We start from the raw sequence: 23,999 nt of genomic DNA, 5'->3' as shown, positions 1-23,999 counted from the left end.
ACAAGTTTAAGACTATTTTGTTTTGAAAAGTCTTTTAAATCCACGGTTTGAATGGTGAAATACAGTCCTAAAACAAATCCCTGTCGGCGAATATTGTGGAAGGGCACTTACTTTTATAACTCATTGGAAAAAATATCTTTAAAGACTGGAAAACTCTTTAAAAAGTAGCACTATAAATTATTAAAATGTAAGAGGCCTGAGATGCTGCCGTCAAGTTAGACGATGAGGACAAATGTATCCAGGAAGTATATTGTCTTTCTGGGCTTGTTATTTAACTACATGTTAGAAAAACTTTCTAAGATGTAATCTCTTTCTACTATTAATCATTTATACATAAACATATATACATATACATAACACACATAAACAAACATTTATACATATACATATAAAGTTAGAATTTTTTTCTCTCAAAATATTGTTTGAGTAGAAATGGGTCATTAGTATTTGTTTTGAAATGTCCAGCACACTGAGGTATTTGTCAGTGCTTTAAATAAAAAAATTTTAAATGATACTGGTGTTTTATTGCTTGTCTTTTATCTTTTTACAAGAATAATGGTATTTTGGTCACAAAGAAAACTTACATTTTGCTTTAGGTGAAATTCTATAGTGCTTTACATACAAAAAAATATGGTGTTTACATATTGTAAACAAATATTTGCCTTTAGGTAGGTTGATTTAAGAGAGAGCATGTGTGTTTCTGTGTCTCTCTTATGTAACCAGCCCACTCTGAGAGAACTAATGGTTGATTTTCAGTGGCCAGTAGGTGTCATTGTAGAATGCCATAAATTGAACACTTGAGTAGGGAATTACCAAAGAGTTTAAAAAACAGCCCCAAATTGGCTTCTAATAGGATCTGGATGATTATTTATAAATCATAGGGATTCCATCTTTTAAAAGATTTCAGTGTCAAAACTATTTGTAAGTGATTTGACACACTGATTGTAAGGAAATATTTTTACTTGTTTCAAAATGGTTCTTGAACGTTTTGCTTCTTAATATAATCTTTAATGTCTCTTCTCTCTTCTCTCCTCCCCTCCGCCCCCCTCCTCTTTCTTTCCAGACAGTCACTATGTAGAGTAGGCTGGCCTTGAATTCATAGATATCCATGCACCTTGCCTCCTGAGTACTGGGATTAAAGGCATGCACCACCACAGCCAGTCCTTAAAGTCTATCTTAATAGCTAGTATTGATTTGTTTCATTGCTGGTAACTCACAGCTTTTACTTCTTATTGTAATAATTAAGATCTAGAATGATTTTCAGCCTGACTGAGCTTTATTATAGAAAAAATAGTACTACATAGTTAAAGTTAACTGCTTTCCATCAAACATTTTTTAAATGATATGGGCAGAAACCTCAACCAAGTTGTACTGTCAACAAAAATAATATTTTGTTGTTCTTTTAATGCCAGAACAACGAGGATTCCAGTGAGTACTGGCACGGAAATCTATGAAGGTGGTTTACACCTACTGTAATAGAGCTCTTTGCTGCCACAGTCTTCTGATGAGCTTTTCCTCTTCCTAGGTCTGTTCCTTATGCTTGCCATAATATAATTGTTTTTAAAAGGAGGGGGCTTTGAGGGGTTAGGGAGATGGCTTAGCAGGTATAGTACCTGCTATGCAAGAATTTGTATCCCCAGGACCAACATATATGCCAGATGGGCATTGATGGCCATTCCATAATCCCAACACCTGTCGAGGCAGAGTTGGGGACCCACCGGTGCAAGCTGACTAGTTGGCCTAATCACATTGGCAAGCTTTGGATTCAGCTGAATATGCCTCAGTGTATATAAAGGTGCAGAGTGCATGAGGAAGGCACCGAATCAACCTCTGGCCTTTATATAATATATACCTGCACATATGTTCACCCCTACACAGCAGCCATACCACATGCACACAACCACACATGCACACTACTGATGAAAGAGTTGGACCTAATTTTGAGATTCCTCTATGAAGAGAGAGATTTTAAAATAGTCCAGGAAGCTTTTTAGTTCGTAAAAAAGCACACACAGAGATATTTTTTCTATCTGAACTTCCCTTTAGATCTTAAAGATAGAATGTGAAGGAGGTAGATGCATTTGGAGGGGGAATCCCTGAATGATTTGCTTTACATCTGAACTTCACTTTAGAGCCTTTAATCTCATTCAGCTCCTGTCACTTGAGGGTGTGAACCAGTAACAGCAGCTTTAGCTGAGTGAACCAGCTGCCAAATCTATCAGAATTTTATAGCTCAATAAACTGTTTGTATTTAATGTCATAGCTAGAGTAGTTCTCTAGCCAGAATTGAAGTTGCCAAAAATAAAAATGTGCTGAATGTTTTGGGTTGAATTAGTTTCTACTTGGCAGTTAACCACTTTCTATAAGTCAAGCAATTTCTTTTTACAAAGTAGTCCTATACTAATTAATTAAAAGATATTTATTCATCTTATTTTCCTCATGTGTCAGAAAGCTATATTGTCTTAGAATTAAATGAAAATTTAGAAATAAGAATTTCAAGTTTAGCTGGCTGATGGTGGCACACACATTTAATCCCAGCACTTGGGAGGCAGAAGCAGGCTGATCTTTCTGAATTCTAGGACAGCTAGGGCTATACAGAGAAACGCTGTCTTGATTAAATAATTTTCAATAAGACATTGATATAATTATATAGGTATTTACTCAATGATATGTAGTAAACTTAGAATTGCAAATCTTTTGACCTTGACCTAGGTCAAGTTTAGAAACTTAAGTACTTTAAGACTAATGTTTAGAGATTTGGAGACATATATTAGAAAAACTAAATAGGAAGGAGTATAAATTCAAATGTGTAATATTTTAAATGGTATGATTTAATTATTTATAAAGCTAAATATTTAGATTTGAGGATTAGCTGCCAAAATAATAGTTATATATTGTGGTAAAAGGCACTGATATAGAATGGTAAAGATGGGTCACCAGGTAGTCATTTTGCTGTAGAGTACTGTAACCATCAAGAAATGTATGCCATTGTCCATCACATGAGTGGCTGACTTCTTCATTTCTCTCTCTCTCTCTTCTTTTTTCCCTTTTCCTTTTTTATTTTATTTTATTTTATTTTATTTTATTTTATTTTTTGATATGTATCACTGTGTGGCTCTGGCTGGCTTATGAATTCATAAATATCCTGCCCTTTCCAAAGTTGGCATAACAGGTGTCATTGCCATACATGGCTATATTTTCTCTCTTATCATCTTATTAAAGCTAAACTCCTGATGTTATCTTTCTTGTTTGCTTTTGCTTTTGGGTTAGCTTCACTAGTAGTCCAAGCTGGATTTATCTCTGCTTTCTGAATGATGGGATTGCAAGTGTGCTTCTATCTAGCTTTGTAATGTTTCCTTTAACGTTTTATTAATGGGACTGGAAATGTAGCCTAGCCAATAGAATGTTTGACTGGGTTCAATTCCTAGTACATCATAAACCAGACATGGTTGCATACACCTATGAGCCCAGAGTTTAGTTACATAGGCTTGAAGCCATCCTAGGTTACCTCTTATTGAAGAAATCCTTGGTTCTTTTTAAAAATGATTTGTGCTGGACAGTGATGGTGCAGGCCTTTGATCCCAGCACTCAGGAGGCAGAGACAGGTGGATTTCTGAGTTCTGGTCTACAGAGTGAGTTTCAGGACAGGCAGGACTAAACAAAGAGAAACCATGTCAAACAAAAACAGAAAAACAAAACAAAAACAACAACAACAACAAACAAACCTGATTTACTACTTTGTCTGCACGTGTGCTTTTTATTGGGGAAGTGTATGGTTGTAGGACAACTTTGAAGTTCTTTTCTTCTATTGTGGGCTCTAGGGGATTAAACTCAAGCTTGCATGGAAAGCACTTTTTATCCTCTGAGCCATTTCATTGGTCAGAAGTAATTGGTTCTATTGGCCTTTTCTTCTGTTTTATCATTTACTTAGTTTTGTTTGGTGTAAGGATCTCATGTCCTGAATACTGGCCCAAGTATTTCATTTATTTAGTGTGTATTTGTATATTTATACATGTGGGCTCACATATAGCACATGTGTAGAGGTGAAGGGCCAATTTTGGCAAGTTGGCTCTCTCCTTTTACCATGTGGGTTCTGAGGATTGAACTCAGTTTGTTAGACATAATAGTTAGTACCTTCACCTACTGAACTATCTCACCTGCCCCATTTTCATTTTTCAATCAACACATAGTTATATGAATTTATGGGGTACTATGTGATATATATACATATATATATATATATATGTATATATATATATATATATATACACACATACATACACACACACTACACATATATAACATTCAAATCAGGGTGACCTTTTTCAACTCCTCAGATATTTGTCTTTTGTATAAAATGGTGAGAACAAGAGGCAGGCGAATTTCTGAGTTTGAGGCCAGCCTGGTCTACAAAGTGAGTTCCAGGACAGTCAGGGCTACACAGAGAAACCCTGTCTTGAAAAACCAAAAAAAAAAAAAAAAAAAAGGTGAGAACATTCAAAACCCTAGCTTCTTTTTGAAGTATGGATAATTGCAGTTATCTGTGCTCATCTCACTATGAACAGAACATCAGAATTTTTGCACTTTATTAACAGTATCTATTAACTAACTTACTCCTATCCCTTCCTCCTACATTCCCAACCTCTTGTAACCACTGCTTTACTCTTTACTTCAATGAGATTTTTAGAGATTGTATATATGAGTGGGATCATGTGATATTTGTCTTTCTGATACTAACATTTACAATGATGTACTACAGGTTTGTCCGTGTTGTCATTGATGATAAGATTCCATCCTTGAACACAATAACAATGATTCTTGGTCTGTGTGTGTGTGTGTGTGTGTGTGTGAGTGAGTGTGAGTGATATCACGAGCTTTACTCATTCATCAGTTAGTGGACAGTTATTTTTTAGCTATTGTGAATTGTACTGCAATGAACACAGGATATCAGTGTCTCTTAATACTGATTTCTATTCCTTTGGATCTATACCCAGTATTGAACTTATTAGATTGTCAGATGTCTTCTTTTATGATTAAAGACAATGAAACACTACATATTTGTGTTTTATACTTTTGGGTTATGCAATCCTTTTTGTAGGTCTGGAGTGAGCCACAGAGGGACCAGGTTATGTTCCATTTTCTTTAAGAATATAAAACAGTCTAGAGGCTAGGGATGTAGTTTGTTAATAGTGCATTATAGACATGTGTGCTGCAGAGCCCTAGGTCAGTGTGAACAATGTGAACAGAAAATATCCATTAATGATGTAATCTCTGTAAGAATTTATGAAAAGTTTTGCTAAGACATCAAATAAGAACTTAAAAACATGGGGCTGGCAAGATGACCCTGTGGATGAAGGCTCTCAACTCCAAGCCTGATGACCTGAGCTCAGTCCCCAAACACACATCAAGGTGAAAGGAGGAAACTGCTCCTAAAAGTTGTTCTCTTATCACCAACATACATAGTGACATTGTGACCCATACACATACCACATGCAAAAATAAAGAATTGCAAAAATAGCCTAAAGTTTAAAATACAAGTGCAGAAGAATTAAATGAAAATCATGAAAGATTTGTTGAATTTTTATGAATTAGAAAAATGTGATAATGAAAATCAGCCTTAACTTCTGCTATATCAGTGTTTCTTCAAGTTTAAATCAGAGTCAGTTGAAATTTTTATATATGTGCCTAGGTGCTATACTTGCATGTCTGTGTACTGTGTGCATGTGGTGCCTATGGTGGCCAGCAGAGGGCATCAGAGTCCCTGGAATTGGTTTTACAGGCAGTTGTGAGTTGCCATATGAGAGGGGAATTGAACCTGGACCCCCTGAAAGAACAACCGGTTTTCTTAACTTCTGACCCATGTCTTTAGCTCCTTAAACAACTTTTAAACATCTTTTCAATAAAAAATTTATAATTCTGATTTTCTTGCAGTTTTGTTTTTCTGGTAAGTTTTGCAAGCTGCATCTCTTTTCTGTACTATAACCTGCAATGTCAGTACTGAGTGCCAGAGTGAAGTACTCTATGTAGTATGACAGCTGTCATTGTAGTGAGCTTTTCACCAGAACCTTTAGTGTCAGTGAGAGAGAGAGCAGTGCTGTAGTATGACAGTTGTCAGTGTACTGGATTCCTTTAACCCTTCAGCTGAATTGTAATTGTGGTGTGCCCTCAGAGAATAGTGACTCTTCAGCCAGTCTTGCTTTCTTCCTGCCCTTTCCATGATAGTAGAAATAACTGACACTTTATCTGCATTCAATTGAGGCATAGCTGAAGTGGCTCAAGGTGCCTAGTACCACAGATTTATTGCTAAAGCCAGCTTTCTTCCTTACCAGTTGGTAATTGTATTTGGCTGCTAAAAACAAATAAGAAAGCCTGGCAGTGGTGTTGCACACCTTTAATCTCAGCACTCTGGAGGCAGAGGCAAGCAGATCTCTGTGAGTTTGAGGCCAGCCCTAGTCTACAGAGTGAATTTCAGGACAGTCAGGGCTATTCAGAGAAATTCTGTCTCAAAAAACAAACAAACAAGCAAAACCAAAAAAATAAATAAAAGATAAAAATCAGATAAGAAACAAGTAACCTCTGCTCTAAAAATATAGTTCGCTTCTTTGTTTAAATTTTTTAAAATCAGAAATAAGTGTAGGACTGATAGACTTAAGAGTTGTTAGGGATCCAGGCTCCTCCCTTGTTTCCTTTTGCCTGGTTTATACTCTGTGTCTTCCAGTCTCAAGGTCACCTAGTAATACCAGCTGACCAGTTCTAGGCAGAAGAAAGAAACACAAAATGGGCATACTCCTCTTCTAAGAAAAATCTTTTAGAAACCCTATGCAGAACTTCTTTGATTTTAATGAGTAGAACTTAGTCTTTCATTACACATGATTGCAAATAAAGTTTAGAAATTGCTTAGTTGAGTGTAGAGACTAGATCAGGGCTCAGGGGTAGGGCTCTATGTTGTATATAAGCCAGTAATCTTTTTCATATTTGCTTCTTTTCCTCTTTATTGTGTCTGCTGTTGATTGCCTGTTGTTGCTAAACTCTTCACTTAATATGAATTAACTTCTGTGTACTTGATCTTATTAAGAACTAGAAATGTGCCGGGCGGTGGTGGCGCACACCTTTAATCCCAGGACTTGGGATGCAGAGGCAGGCGGATTTCTGAGTTCGAGGCCAGCCTGGTCTACAAAGTGAGTTCCAGGACAGCCAGGGCTATACAGAGAAAAAAAAGAAAGAAAGAAAAAGAAAGAAAGAACTAGAAATGCAAACCAAATAGACATACTCTCTGTTCTAGAACAGTTGTAGTTAAAAACGTCTATGCAAGTTTTTTGGGGGGGGAGATTTATATTTGTAGGTATATTGGAAATAGCTAGCACTCTGCCTTTGCTTACCACAGCAGTTTTACAAGGTGTAAGAGGTGACCTTTTTGGAGGGTATTATTAAATGGAAAGAAATTAACTTTTCGTGTTCTGAGGTAGAAGGACAAGGCTGTTTCCTAATCCCAAGAGAACGGAGTCCTAAGAGTCACTCTCTTGTAGTCTATATGCCACTAGCATTTGTCCTCTGATTTAATATCTGTGTGTTCATTAATCTTCGATGTTACTATTCTAAAGAATGCATACTGATATAACACCCCATATAAGCATTCTCTGTTCCAAAGGCTCAGGAGATGGTTCTAACATATATTTTCACCTTTAAGGAACTTTAATCAGTCTTTTCCAGAAAAACAGCCACCAATAAAGGATGCTTCTGTGTGATTCATTATGAAACTGGTTAGAAATTGACTCATGTGACTAAGTTAACCAGTCTCAAGAACTGCAAGATAATTGTCAAGCAGCTCAACAGAGCTGATAGTGTAGTTCCTGTCAGTGCCCAAATGCCTAAGAGCCAGAGATGATGTAGTTACTCTAAACCAAAACTGTCTGGCTTGAGACGCAGAAAGGGAAAAAATTTGACCCCAAGGACAAGAAAATGGTGATGTCCTAGGGAAAAGACATATTCAGGCAGGAAGAACACACTTTTACCTGGGGGAGGTTTTGCATTTTTTGTTCTCCGTGGGCCTCCAATTGAATGGAGCACCTCAAGCAAAGGAACTGTGTTTCATTTAGTTTACAGATAGTTAACTGCCATCCACAGGCACTTCAAAGAAACGCCTAAGATAATGTTTAACTATATATCTGGCTGTACTGGCTAGTTTTGTGTCAACTTGACACAGCTGGAGTTATCACAGAGAAAGGAGCTTCAGTTGAGGAAATACCTCCATGAGATCCAGCTGTAAGGCATTTTCTCAGTTAGTGATCAAGGGGGAAAGGCCCCTTGTGGGTGGGACCATCTCTGGGCTGGTAGTCTTGGGTTCTATAAGAGAGCAGGCTGGGGCTGGTGAGATGGCTCAGTGGGTAAGAGCACCCGACTGCTCTTCCAAAGGTCCGAAGTTCAAATCCCAGCAACCACATGGTGGCTCACAACCACCCGTAATGAGATCTGATGCCCTCTTCTGGTGTGTCTGAAGACAGCTACAGTGTACTTACATATAATAAATAAATAAATAAATCTTAAAAAAAAAAAACTTTAAAAAAAAAAAAAAAGAGAGCAGGCTGAGCAAGCCAGAGAAAGCAAGCCAGTAAAGAACATCCCTCCATGGCCTCTGCATCAGCTTCTGCTTCCAACCTGCTTGAGTTCCAGTCCTGACTTCCTTGGTGATAAACAGCAGCATGGAGTGTAAGCCAGATAAACCCTTTCCTCCCCAACTTGCTTCTTGGTCATGATGTTTTGCAGGAATAGAAACCCTGACTAAGACACTGGCTAAGTGAGATTGGCAATATTTTTAGCCAAGGTTGGGGCAGAAATATATCATGAAATGGTAATAAACACAAATGACATTTTAATGTCTCTAATAACTATTAATTTGACAATGAAAATACCAGTAATTTCTATTAGAATTCAAATCACAAAAAACTTTGTACATTCATAATCTAATGAAAACATAAATCTTAGATATAGGTTGATAAAAATTATAACTTTGTTCTTTTTGAAGTATTATGAGTTCTTTTCACAGCTCTGGACCCTGGGCTGACAACTTGGGGTGGGAGAGGAAGGCTGCATTGATGAAGGGGGACGCTGTGTAAGAGGAAGTGATTCTTCATTTGAGAGTTGAAAAGGGGGTAGCATAGTAAGCACATGGTTAAAGGGATCCCCAAGAGGAGAGGAGTACAGACAATGCTTGGAGAAGTGAGACAGCCTAGTTTCTCATGGAATTGTTGATCTACATTGATGAGGGTACTCACGTGTTATTCTAGTACTCAAGAGGCTTAGGCAGGATTACAAATTGGGTTGCTTAGCAAGACTGGTTTTGTTTTGTTTTTAAAGATTTATCTATTATTATATGTGAGTACACTGTAGCTGACTTCAGACACACCAGAAGAGGGCATCAGATCTCATTATGGATGGTTGTGACCCACCATGTGGTTGCTGGGATTTGAACTCAGGACCTTCGGAAGAGCAGTCAGTGCTCTTACCCGCTGAGCCATCTCACCAGCCCCCTCGTTTTGTTTTTAAAGGATTGTTTAATTTATATCCTAGCCCTGCTAATGGGGCCATTTGTTCATAAGCCTAGTAAGGAAGGGAAGTATTAATTAAAAAAACCATTTAGCCAAAATGGCTTTATATCCATATCCCTGGTCACCTCTCTTTTTCACTTCTTTCTTTTTATATCTTTATATATCATGTGAAGCTGAGCCTGCTGGGGGCTATTTCCTTTTCTTCTTCCTAGTCGGCTACTTTGTTGTAGTAATTCCATTTTATTTTATGAAACCACACACAAACCAAAGTAGGGAAGTTTACAAGGCCATAGAATAAGGTGGGGTGACATGTAGTATCAGTAAAAAGCCATAGATTCTAGAGCGATTTGTTTTCTCTTGTGTTTTGCTGTAATTTTGTTGTATAACTGCTGTAGTCAGGGTTACCTGATAATGTCACAGTAACAAACAATCTTCAAATAATAGCTTTGGTTTGATTGGTTGTTTGATTGATTGATTTTAAAGAAAAAGGTGTATTTATTGCTTTGTGAAATCTGCTGCAGGCTTGGGTGGTTACAGGCAGCTAGCTGTCTTCACTTGTTGGGTCAGCAGTGCATCCTCTTGACTCTGTTGGTTATCAGAACAGCAAGGGACTGATATGCTAAATATTGCTTTCTGGCAGTGAAATGCCTTTATAAAGTTGTTTTTACCTTTTGATTAAAACAAGTCATCAATTCACATCTAACTGGAAAATAGAGAAATCAAGTCCTCTTTTGTGCACTGAAGAGGAGAAAAGAACCAATGTGTGTCTGTCATTTCCATTAATGAGGAAATGCTGCAGGCACATCAACCTTGTGGCTTGGTGGAGCAGACACTCAGTTGGTCACGTTGGGAGCTTACTTTCCTACAGGGTCCAAAAGCCAGGCATGAGGCTGTTTTTTCTTGAAAGGAGAATGATCATCCTCATGAGGCATAGTTCCTTTCTTTACCGTAGTGGTTCTCAGCTCGGGCAGTTTTGCTCCCAAGGGGATATTTGATGGTATTTGGAGATATTTTGTCAAATTTAGAGAAAATGTGAGTGGCCTCTAGTGAGTAGTGGCTTGGGATGCTCCAAACATCCTACCTTGTATGCATGGAACAGTCTCTCACAGTGTCAGAGATGACCAAAATGCAGGCTCTGCCAAGGCTGAGAACCCTTGCTTTATGTGGAGTTCTTAACCTATAGTCTCATGTTGTGACTTCTCTATAGGGGCCTACTGGTAGCTTTATCTAACTACCTTATCTGTCATAGATGTTTGAATACCATTAAGTTTGCTGCATTTAAAGGCCAAATGATAACATAGTTGTACTGCCATCTTGATTTGTTGCTTGTTCTTGTCTTGGGCCTCTTTTAAAACTAACAGCCTTCTGGGTTATGTGGGAATGTGACAAAGCAACATTCTAACATGATTAATATTAATTCTAGAATTTAAGATAGCCTTTCAGATAACTTGTGTATTTTTTTTTTCATTATTGTGACAAAATGCCTGACAAGAACAAGAGAAGGAAGGAAGGGTTTATTTTGGCTCATGGTTTAAGGCAGAGTCCGACATGGTGGGCAGATCTTGGCAGCAGGAATGTCATGCAGCTGGTCACATTTCACTCCCAACAAAAAGAGAAAATGCTGGTCAGCTCATTGCCCTCACTTCAGTCCAGAACCCCAGCTCAGGGTACCTCCCACATTCAGGGATTCTTCCCTTTTCAGTTAAACCTTTCTGGAAATACTCTCAAAAGACACATGCAAAGGTGTGTTTCCATAGTGATTCTAAATCCAGTCAAATTGACAATTAATTACGACTAACCAGAACAGCTTCTTTCTCAGTGTTAAAGGCTAGTTGAGCCATTCATTTGAAGGGCATATTTTGGTATACTCCAAGAGTATCATTAATATGGAAAACTGCTAAATTTTCATACAGTTATTCTAATATGTGTCATAAATGTAACTTTTACTAAAGGACCTTGCTGACGAAGTGGAATAAACATGATGTTCTCAGCATAATCAACATGTGTGATATTCTATGGATGAGATCTTCAAAGTTTGGGTAGTCTTGCCAGGTGTGGCTGTAATTTAATTACCTTTAAAGCAGAATTGCAAGTTTGAGACCAGCTTAAACTAGATAGTGCAAGACCCTGTCTCCGGAGGAAGAACAGTTCTTAGAGTCAAGCTAATTTGTTGGCTTTACTATTTACTAATTATGTGACTTTGGGAAAACAATTGAATCTCTCAGTGCTTGTTTCCTTGTCTGTAAAATTGGGGTAATAGGTAGATTATGTAAAATGTCTGAAATAGCACCGGTGTGCTGGCTAGTTTTATGTCAGCTTCACATAAGCTAGAGTCATGGTGAGGAGTGACCCTCAATTAAGAAAATGCCTCCATAGGGCCGGGCGTGGTGGTGCATGCCTTTAATCCCAGCACTTGGGAGGCAGAGGCAGGCAAATTTCTGAGTTCGAGGCCAGCCTGGTCTACTGAGTGAGTTCCAGGACAGCTAGAGCTACACAGAGAAACCCTGTCTGGGGGGGAGGGGGAGAGACTGGACTGTAGGTAAACCTGTAGGGCATTTTTTAAAATTAATGATTGATGTAGGAGGGCCTGCCCCATTATGGGTGGGGCCACCCCTCAACAAGTAGTCCTGGGGTTATAAGTAGGCTGAGTAAGCCATGGGGAGCAAGCCAGTAAACAGCACCATCCTTGGTTTCTGCATCAGCTCCTGCCTCTAGGTTCCTACCTTGTTTGAGTTCCTGTCTTGCCTTCCTTTAGTGATGAAGAGTGATATATAAAGCATAAGCCAAACAAACCCTTTCCTCCCCAACCTTTGGTCATAGTGTTTCATTATAACAATAGTAGCCCTAATTAAGACACCAGTATAGCACATGTTATAAGATATTAAACTAAATGTATAAATATATATAAACATACATAAAATACTAAATATAAAAATAAGCCCTATAATAATACACAATTTTTTCCCTTGGTTATTTGAAACAGGGTTTCTCTGTGTAGCCCTGGCTGCCCTAGAACTAACTATGTATACCAGGCTGGCCTCAAATTCACAGATATCCATTAGCCTCTGCCTCCAGAGTGCTGGGATTAAAGACCACCGCCACCATCAGGCTAATGTACAAATCTGTAAGGAGAAAATTTAGGCTGAGCATATATAAAGCCTTAGAGGCTAGAGGGATAGCTCAGGGTTAGGAGCACTGACTGCTCTTCCAGAGGACTAGGTTCAATCCCAGCACCCACATGCTCCATTAAAGTTTCCTGCTTTCTCGTTTAGAGATTGCATTATGTATAATACCAAAGTAATTAAGGGCAGGGTCTTAAAATATTTATATACTCATGTTCATAGCGACATCATTCACAATACCTAAAACTTGGAAGCAATTCAAGTACCCATTAACAGATGAATTGATTAGCAAGATATAAAATGTCCTATACATGCACTGGAATATTATCTAGCCTTAACAAGGAAGGACATTTTGCAGTATTCTATAACAGGTATTAATTTTGAAGCTTTTATATTGAGACATTAACTGGTCACACAGAATACTGGTTCTTCTTGTACTTAGAGTGCTCAAAAACCAAGTAGACACACAATAGAATGGTGGCTACTAGGGAATGAGTGAGGCCAGAGACAACATGGGAATATTGTTTAGTGGGTATAGAATTGAAGTTTCACAAAATGAAAAGACTATGAGGATAGATGGTGGTGATTATACAACCTTATGAATGCATGTTAACATCACCTAACTGTACCCTTAGATAAGGGAGTAAATTTTGATATACTGCAATAAAAATGGAGAGAAAAACACAAAAGGGAAAATATCAATTTAGCTTACATATTTTGACCTTAAAAGCTTGTTTTGAATTGTGTCTGTTAACTAAATAAGAATGGGAATTTTTATAGAGGTTAAAATGGTATTAAATCGAGAGATTACCTTTTTTGATTCCATTCTTTGAATACCAGCTTCTTTAAATGTTTGTTTATTGTTCAAATATTTATTCTGAAATTCAGCATATTTTCTTGGCATTCATTTTTTACACTTTGATTATTTCTGTGTCTATATTACTTAAATATACAATATACTTGGCATGTTTATATAGGTCCTTCAGAATTGGATATTACCTTCTAGATTCTTGGGAATTCCTGTGGCCATCTTATCTCTAGGATTCTTCTCTGTTTCATTGAGCTAGGGTCTCTCATCCCTGAGAATGACCTTGAACTCTTGATTCTCCTGCCTCAATCTTCTAAACACAGCTTGGTCTCTAGATTTTCTTTTTAATCTTTTTGTTTGTCAAAACATTTGTTCCATTTGTTTTCTCAGTACTTAAGGAGCCATGATGTTTCTAAGGGGAAAAAAAGTTCCCATTTTCAACAACTGCCTCTAGAAGATGGCTTTTGACATTGGCTACACTCCAGCTCAGTACTAGGCAATGATAGCTTTGTAGGTGGGATCTTCCAGAAAATTGCCAGCTGATTACATTTTCTGGGAATGAAGCCTTAAAGACACTTTAACCCCATGTGTCCTTCAGTGGCTGCCCCCTGTGGTTTTCACTGTAATTGTGGCTGTTTTGATTTCAGAGCTATTATGGTAAAGGCAGATGGGGTACATATAAATTCCACCTAGCTCTCTGGTTTTGACTAAGATTCACACCCCCATGTGTGATATGGATATGGTATATGTGTATATAACGTGTACGATTTGTGAGACTATTGGTCCTTAACCTTCTCCCTTATTTGAAGCAGGGTCTCTTGCTGTTGATAGTTTCTATTCAAGCTGGCCCTTTAGTTTCCTGGGACTTTCTTGTCTCCAACACCCATCTATCTCCTTTTAGGAATGTTAAGATTATAAACACACTTCTATTTACTCTATTTGAGTTTGCAGATTCTGACTGTGAACTGCAGCCTTCAGACTTGCATGGCAAGCGCCCTAGCCATCTCCACAGCTACTCTTTTAGAATATATACTTCAAAGTTTGCCTTAGGCCTTTGATTAATTTCCACAATTGTGAAAAACCTTAGTCTGACAATGTTTCTAACACTTCATTGCTTTTATGGAGGCCAGGTCTTTGAAGCATTGCTCTGTTGTTCTCACCACCATCACCTATGATTTCCATGTTCATGTATTCTAGAACAAGGAATAGGTCGGGGTGTGTAGATTGATAGTAATCCAGACATCGGGCTGACGTTAGATTAGAAACTCTGTAGTAAGAGGACTGTGACCCTTCCTTAGCTGTTTGCAGAGCACCCACTTTTTCTTGCATTTGCATGATAATAGGCTTGTTTAGCTTTTTATCTGTTATCTGGCAGTCTTGGTTGGGGAGCTTTCCATCTTCCTCTCTTGACTGGTGTCTTTGATGTACTAATCTCAGCCTTTGACTGAGGTTTTACTGGACCTTATTCTGCCCTATTTCTTGCCTCAGTACCATTTACATAATCTTTTCTTTCCTTGCTTGTATACAAAATGACTATTACTCTCTGTAGACATTGTGGATATAATGGTGAGTAAATACTTCTTCCCACATGTAGCTTGTGCTTATATTCTAGTGGGACAAAATAGGTAGTAAATAATTGTAAAAATAACTTTTATTCTCCTGCTCTAGCTGTCATCTTGGAAGCTTCTAGCCCCTGTACAATCTTATCTAGGCCTAGAATGGTTTCAGCCTGTGAAATTTACTGCTGGATAAACTCACCCTTTTTAGCTCTTTCTGAACTCTGGCTGGTCAGCTCAGCGGTTCTGGCTCAGAACTCCTCTCCATGCTGATGGATTCAATCTGGTTTCTCTTTTTTTTTCCCTCAGTTTCTCTGCTTGGCTCATACTAATTTCGGCAATCTGTTCTGATCTTCTGGCTTCTTCTCATTCTCTGGCCTATTCTGTCTTTGCCTGTGTCTAGCTTGTTCTCCCTCTACTACCTGTCTCTGCACCACTGTCTTAGTAAAACTGTCCTTTCCTCACCTCTCTTTTTACTGCTCTCTCCTTCCTACTACTACTCCATACTTAGGATGGAGTCTGTAGTCTTTAACCAATCTTTAATCTGATTGGTGGAAAGGAGCACTTTTAAAGGCAATGTGAGTTATGAACACTCCTAACTCTAATAATTTGGTAGTTCTTTTTCTGGATTCTGGTAGTTTCTTAACATACCCTAAGTACTAACTAGTTTTGTTGTGGCCATTAGCGATGGATCCTCTGCATTTCTCTAGAGTGTTTGTTTTATGTTTTTTGGTTTGTTTGTTTTTTCTAGAGATTGTGTGACCTTGCTGTCTTCATTAGGGTTTTACTGCTGTGAACAGACAGCATGACCAAGGCAACTCTTATAAGGACAACATTTAATTGGGGCTAACTTACAGGTTCAGAGGCTCAGTCCATCATCATTAAGGCAGGAACATGGCAGCATCCAGGCAGGCATGTTGCATGCAGGAGAAGCTGAGAGTTCCACACCTTCATCTGAAGGCTGCTAGCAGAATACTGACTTCCAGGAAGTTAGGATGGGGGTCTTAAAGCCCACACCCACAGTGACACACTTACTCCATCAACGCCACACCTACTCCAACAGGGCCACACCTTCTAATAGTGCCACTCCCTGGGACAAGCATATACAAACCATCACACTTTCTTTAAATATTGTAAGCCTGTCAATTTTTCTGCAAATTTTTAAACTTTTATCTTTTTTTAGAGCTGAATTGTACTCATATATTTTTCCAGATTTTACATTTATTCATTTGTTTGTTGATGGGTAAATAGGTTGATTTAAATTCTTTGCTATAGTAAATGAACCAGCAAATTTGGGAGTGCCAGTATCTCCATGGGAGATTATGGCATTCTCTGGGTATATGCCTAGGAATGAGAGAGCTGGATCATGTGGTAGTTCTATTTTGAATTTTTTGAGAAATATGCAAACTGATTTCCACAATGGCTGTGTTAGTTTGCACCTCCACTGCAGTAAGTGCTATCAAGTTCATTGATGGCAGCTGGGATGAGGGGCTGTCTCAGTGTAGTTTAATTTGCATTTCCCTGATGGCTAGGGATATTGAATACTTTTTAAAAATAGTTGTTGGACATTTGTATTTTTTTAAAAAACTATTCAGTTAAGTTACCCATTTGTTGATTGGCAGGGTTTTTTTCCCCCATGGTGCTCAATATCTGTAATTCTTTGTAAGTTCTGGCTGTCAGCGCCTTGCTGAAGTGTAGCTGGGGAAGATTTCCCCCCATTGCGTGGGCTGTCTGTTAACTCTGCTGATTGCGTTCTTTGCTATGGAGGAACCTTTTATTGTTGAGCAGTCCCATCTGTTGATACTCGGGGTTAGTTAGTTCCTGTATGGTTGGTGTTCTTTTGAAAACTCCTAGCTAACCCAGTATCTTGAAGGGTATCTCCATGTTTTCTTCAAAAGTTCCAGTGTTTCTGGTCTTAAATTAAGATCTCTGACCAATTTTTAATTGATTTGTGTACAAAGTGAATTATACAAATCTAATTTTATCTTCTGTAGGTATAAATCCAGTTTTATCAGCACCATTTGTTGAATAGGTTCTTTTTTTCAAGAGTATAATTTTACCTTCTTTGTCAAAAATTAACTGGATTTAGCTTTGCTGTTTTATTTCCAGGTCTTCTATTCTAGTTTCGGTCTACTTGTCTATTCTTATGTCAGTACCAGTTTTCTTTATCATTGTAGCTCTATAGTAGGATTTGAGGTTGGGTTTTATAACACTGTCAGTAATGTTCTTGGTTCCATATGAATTCTTGTGTTTTCTCTTAAACGATGAAATAGGACATAGAAATTTTGATAGCTATTTCATTGATTCTATAAATTAAGTAGTATAAACATTTTCATAATATTAATTCTGCCAACTCAGGAATGTGAACTCAACAATCTGGACCATAATCTTCTTTTTTCATAATATTTTTAATTCATATTACATCTCATCACAGTGCCCTCTCCCCCACCTCCCCATTTTCACCCTTAAAAATTCCTCCTGCAATTATCCCTTCCCCTTCTTCTTCCCCAGAGAAGGGGAAGCCCCCGCCTTGGTACCATTCCCACCCTGGGACATCTTCTCCTAGCAGGACTATGTACCTCCTCTCTCACTGGAGGCCCAACTAGGCAGTCCCAGTAGGGGAAGGGGATCCAGTGGCAGGGGACAGAGACAGAAACAGCTCTCAATCCAGTTGTTAAAGGACTCACATGGAGACCAAGCTGCACATCTGTTACAAATGTGAGGGAGGCCTAGGTCCAGCCCCTGCATTGCTCCTTGGTTCATGGTTAAGTCTCTGAGAGTCACGGGCCCAGATTAGCTAATTCTGTAGGTCTTCTTGTGGTGTCCTTGACCCCTCCAGCAGCAACGTTTGGTTGTGGGTCTCTGCATCCTTTTCTATCCGCTGCTGAATGAAACCTCTCAGAGTACAGTTATTGCTAGGCTTCTGTCTGCAAGCATAGCAGAGCAACGTTAGTTACTCTCTCTCATGGGATGGGTCTCAAGTTGGATCAATTATTGTTTAGCCATTCCCTCAGTCTCAGCTCCATCTTTATCCCTGTAGTTCTTGTAGGTAGACAGATGTTGAGTTGAAGGTTTTTGGGTTGATCTTTCCTTTCCTTTTCTTTTTCTTTTTCTTTTTCTTTGTTGGGGTGTGTGTGTGCAGATTTAAAAGAGTCCAGTTGCCATGGTAAATGCTTTTTGCTTATTTAAAAAAATGTTTGCCCAAGTTGGGCTTGATTGTGCATATCTGTAATTTCAGCACTTGGGAAGTTTGAGGCAAGGAAGGTTATAAGTTCAAGGCCACCTTGTTTACATAGTAAGATCCTGTCTTTAAAAAAAAAAAAAAGGAAGGAGAGGATAGAATTTAAATTTGGTTATTTACACAAATATTTTGCTGTACATGCCCCACATATTTAGATCTGCATTCTAATTGGAATTTTCTTCTTTTTAAACATTTAATTAGAGGTGGGAGTCAGGAGATGTTCATGCAAACATACATGCATGGATAGGTCTGAGCACAGCTTTTGTGAGTCAGTTCTTACCCTATGCCTTGAGAGTTTCCAGGATCAAACACCAGTCATTAGACTTGGCAGCAAGTGCTTTAACCCAGTGAACCATCTTGCTGGTGTCTGGAATTTACTTTTGTGAACAGTGTTAGGTTAAGGATCACAGTACATTGTTTTCCACAGAGATAGCCAACTGACCTCTAACATCTTTTTATTTAAAACTCTTCCAAGTGCATTGCACTATTATCTTTGTTATAAACAAGTAAACATGACTGTTTATAGAATCTCTTTTCCATTTGTTACTTAATTATTTAGTTTAGGAGTGGGAAATGGGTGGGTAGGTGAGGCTGTGGAGGCCTAAAGAAAACTCTTGTGAGAGAAAGAATGCATCACTATATGTTTCAAAACTTAAAGTCAGTAGTTTTTTATATGGAAAAGATTTAACTTTATAAATTCTTTTTCAGCTGAATCTCCTGCAAATTATATAATCTACCTAGTGTCTTAAAGATAATTAATAGATACTTGAAGCTAAAATTGAGGCTTTCATCTCCCAATTTTTTTTTCTTAGATATGGTGAAGATACACAAGTACACTAGTTATTATAGAATGTTTTAGGGTCTATAATTATTCTTTAATGTTAGATGAGCTACAGTGAGTAAGTAAATGTGCTTACTGACCAAGTGTCAAGGACCTGAGTTGAATGTAAAAAGCCAGGTGTTTCTGCCTGTGTCTGTAACCCCAGTGCTGGGGGCATGATATAGAGATGGGTAGATCTCTGGGACTTGCTCCAGCCTAGCCCAAAAATGGTAGAGCTCCATATTCAGTACCATGTGATGGGGATCAGGCAGGGAGCAATAGAGGTGGATGCTGCTCAATGTTTTCCACATGATTGTTTGCAGGTGTGTGCAGCCTTACACATACGCACACATGCACCATCAGCTCTTGCACACACCCACACATACTGCGCGCGCGCACACACACACACAAAAGAACTGTTTTATGAATTTGCCACTTAAATTTTTTTGTGTGTCTGTTTTTGAGAATATTTTCTTACTATTTGGTTTTTTTAAATTTTTTATAGAGTTGGAGAATATTTAACTCTCAACAAATGAATTCCACACTTGAACTCTGCCGCATTCCTGTGCCACCTCCTCCTTTAGAAAACTAAGACAGGTAAAATTATGACCTTAACTTAAAAAAAAAAAGATGAAGAATACATTTCCCATATGATTAAACATGTTAAGAATTTTTGGTAGTCTTTGGTAAGTAGCTTTATTTATTAAACAGTTTTATCTTATGTGATCACCTCTTTCTGTCTTTGAATTCAGTTTGAATTATTTTAATAATTGCATTTAAGAAATATGTTATCTGAATTTTACTTTGATTTAGTTCATTTATTCAGCATGATTGTGATATCGGGGTACATCTGGATAACTGTTGGCCAAAGCAACTTTTGTGACTGACAACGGTGTTCTCTTTCTGTTCTGTCTGATACAGGAAAATAATCACTTGTAGATTCTGATTATTTGAGATATGGCAAATAAACTGCTCTTTCTAATGTTTATTAATAATGTACAAATATGCAAAGTCAAAGCCAGGTATTGTTTTATGCCTGTAATCCTACTACCTAGGAGGTAGAAACAGGATGATGAGGAGTTCAATTCAAGGTCATCCTTAGCAAGAGGGACTAGAAGAGAAAGAGACCCCATATAAATGCTCCTTCCCAATTCTATTTTGCTTTAGCGCAAGGTCTTGGCACACCCCGACACTCCCACTGTTTTCATAGAAAACACATGCCAGGGCAGGTCAAGAGGAGAATGGGGAGTAAGCAGAATCACTGAGTTGAATCTACCCAGGAAAACAGTTGGTTAGAATTCAGAAATGGCTGATAGGGCCATGTTAATGAAAGCCTTATACTAACAAAGTTCAAAATAGGGGCAAAGAGCAAGAAAACTTGCAAAGGCAGTGCTCCTGTTACATGGAGTCTGACGACCAGATCCAGCATCCTGACAAAAAACTGGTATGTTTTATGAAGTCTCCAGAATGGCTAAGGGGAAGGGGGCTCAGTGCCATCAGCCTTATACCCATACCAGCTAAGGAGTAGACATTATATAAATTCACCATCATAGAACGTACAACCACATGTCACAGACTTTTCAACCTAATTGAGGTCTGACACTATGGTTGTATATGTATGCATTCCTTTACTATCTCCCCTGCCCCATGAGGAGTAATGAATTTGGCTGGGATGGTGTCCTAAAGAGTCTATAACTGTATGAGTCCACATTAGGAGAGCGAGATAACCAACATTAGGCTCTCCAGCATTAGAGAAAATACTAGAGATGAATTTGAAGTACAGGATAGATTGCCTCATGAAGTGATGTTATCAGTAAAGACTTGTTAGGATACTAATGCTACCCAAAGTACATTCTGTTAGATCACAGACCCCTCTGTCTCATGTCTCTCAAAAATCCAGCCATGGCTCCTTATAGCTTACAGGCACCATGCTATGGAGTCTAGAGGGTGTAGGTCTTGGGAAGCAAGGGAGGAGATAAGTAAGCTCAGCGCCGGGCCCCCCCCCCCCCCCCACACACACACACGGAAGTTAGAAGGTAAATTTACCCAGTACTTGGCTTCTTGGCACATAGGCTATGCCAGTTTAAATTACACTAAAACTTCTGGCCTTCCCTTCACAGCCTAGAAAAGTCAGAGAATCTCCTTTGTTTGGAGACTGTTTTTCTCCTTCAGCTCCCCTTATACACACACAATAACAGCTGCCATAATCTAAGTTTTAGACATAATTCAACAATATTTCTAATATAGATAATAATTACCAATTATTTCCCCTACAATAAAAATGCGTCTCGAGGGGCTGATGAGATGGCTCAGTGGGTAAGAGCACCCGACTGCTCTTCCGAAGGTCCAGAGTTCAAATCCCAGCAACCACATGGTGGCTCACAACCATATGTAACAAGATCTGACACCCTCTTCTGGAGTGTCTGAAGACAGCTACAGTGTACTTACATATAATAAATAAATAAATCTTTAAAAAAAATGCATCTTGAATTTTCAAACACCTAAATAATTACATTATTATTATTTTAGAACTACTACTAGTAATAACAGCTAATGTGAAGGATATATGCCAATTGCTATTTTAAGACTTTGTGTGATATTTGCTCTTTTTTTTTTTTAAGGTTTATTTATTATTATATATAAGTAGACTGTAGCTGTCTTCAGACACCCCAGAAGAGGGCATCAGATCTCATTACGGATGGTTGTGAGGCCCCCATGTGGTTGCTGGGATTTGAACTCATGACCTTTGGAAGAACAGTCAGTGCTCTTACCTGCTGAGCCATCACTCCAGCCCTGAGCTATTTGTTCTTTAAATAAATAAATAAATAAATAAATAAACCTCTCTTGTCAGCTAGGTATGCGGCATATGACTTTCACCCTAGCACTGTAGAAGCAGAGGCAGGAGGATCGCCATGAGTTAGAGATCAGCCTGGTCTACACACTGAGTTTCGAGTTTCAAGCCGGCTAGGGCTTCCCAGTGAGCCTTTGTCTCAAAAAACCAACACAGACAAAAACTAAAAAACTTTTGTCATAGATATTTCTATTGTCCTCATTTTATAAACAAGGAGTTTGAGATGACAGAGAAACAACGCTTCCAAAAACACATATTTTATAGACCAAAATTCTCTTTAACCCATTGTATGCTGGGAACAAACTAGGCAGGCATTCTACCAACTGAGCCACACCCCTAGCCCTAGTTTCCTTTTTCTGAAGTAAGGACTCATAGTTTTGCTTAGATCTCAGAGCAGTCGATACATGTACACTCTACTCTCCATAGCCTACCTACAAACATAAGTAAGTGAATAAATGTAAGACCCTTGTTTTATATCTCTTATACCAGGATTTGCATATTCAAATATTTAGTTTTTATTGTCATAAGACATTTCAAGCTGTAACAAAGTAGATAAAATAATATAATTAAGTTTGTGTACAGATTACTAAAATGGCTATCAGCTTAAGGTCAGTTGCATTTTATTTCCAGTGCAAGGGGCTGAAGAGATAGCTCAGTGGTTAAGAGTGCATACTGCTCTTGCAGAGGACCTGAGTCTGATTCCTTTTTTTTTTTTTTTTTTTGGTTTTTCGAGACAGGGTTTCTCTGTATAGCCCTGGCTGTCCTGGAACTCACTTTGTAGATTTGTAGACCAGGCTGGCCTCAAACTCAGAAATCTGCCTGCCTCTGCCTCCGGAGTGCTGGGATTAAAGGCGTGCTGAGTCTGATTCCTAACACCCACATCTGGTGTGGCTCAGAACTACCTGTAACTCTAGTTCAAGGGAATCTGATGCCCCCTTGTGGCCTCTGCAGGTACTTATACTCACTGCACATATTCACAAAGAGACATGTATACACATGTTTATAAATATTTGTATCTAATTCACTCCTTTCTTAGCCTCTGCCCCATTTTTTATTCTTCTCTTATATATTACATCTCCAAAATTTTCCCTCTCTCCATTTCTCCCAGTCCCTCCCTCCACCTCCCCTCTTCCAGATCCTCTCCTCCTCCATTTCCCTTCAAAACAAAACAAAAAAGTAGGCCTCCCAGGAGAGTAGGCACAAACCTTCACATCACAGCTGGCTAAGGCAACCCAGGAGGAATAAAGTTGTCTCAAGCTCAGGCAAGAGTCAGAGATAACCCCTACTCCTGTAGGAGTCCACAAAACAAGCTACACAACCATAACAAATATGCAGAGGCCCAAGCTCAGACCCATACAGGGTCCATGTTTGTCAATTCAGTCTCTGTGAGCCCTTATGAGCACTGCTTAGTTGATTCTGTGAGGCCATGTTCTTCAGGGGTGTCCTCCACCCCTCTGGTTCCTACAACCCTTCCCGCTCTCCTGTGTTTTCTAGGTCCCACCTAATGTTTGACTCTGGGTCTCTGCATCTACTCCTATCATTTGCTGGATGATGTTTCTCTAATGACAGTTTGGCTTGGCTCCAGTCTATGAGTATAGCAAAATATCATTAGGAATCATTTCATTGCCCCCTGCCCCTGCCCCCCTTTTTTGGTTCTATCCTGGATCTTTGGATATGTCTTGTCTCTGGAGGGTTCAAGAGCAGACCCATGAATCTCCCTGGGAAGGGGAAATTAAAGATTTTTTTGGGTGGAGTGGGAGAGGGTGGGGAATGGGGAACAGAGAAAGAGAGTACTAAGAGAGAATGCTAGCATTGGGGGTGAGATGTAGGAACTTACTGCAGTTGGAACTCCCAGACTCTATGAGAGTGACTCTCTAGAAGTCCCCTGGTCAAATGGATGTATCTGGAGGATATCATCCTGAGTGAGGTAACCCAATCACAAAAGAATTCACTTGATATGCACTCACTGATAAGTGGATATTAGTCCAGAAACTTAGAATACCCAAGATACAATTTGCAAAACACAAGAAAATCAAGAAGAAGGAAGACCAACGTG

At 38.7% G+C, this 23,999-nt stretch overlaps 1 protein-coding gene across 5 annotated transcripts in view; it reads left to right on the top strand.

Annotated features, from left to right (window-relative positions):
- Fam126b (family with sequence similarity 126 member B) overlaps positions 1-23,999 on the top strand; it is a 65,720-nt gene that overhangs the window by 1,145 nt on the left and 40,576 nt on the right. For 4 of the 5 annotated variants that reach the window (XM_029474959.1, XM_021166094.2, XM_029474965.1 and 1 more), the window contains exon 2: positions 19,598-19,689. The gene's annotated coding sequence lies outside the window, so the exon portion shown is untranslated. Of the gene's footprint in view, positions 1-19,597; positions 19,779-23,999 lie in introns of all 5 variants that reach the window. The other variant, XM_029474951.1, reaches the window with a different exon arrangement.

The sequence above is a fragment of the Mus caroli genome, chromosome 1, assembly GCF_900094665.2.
Source record: "Mus caroli chromosome 1, CAROLI_EIJ_v1.1, whole genome shotgun sequence".
Classification (NCBI taxonomy): domain Eukaryota; kingdom Metazoa; phylum Chordata; class Mammalia; order Rodentia; family Muridae; genus Mus; species Mus caroli.
The sequence above is the reverse complement of the archived record's forward strand: the minus strand, read 5'-3'. Positions and strand labels throughout refer to the sequence as shown.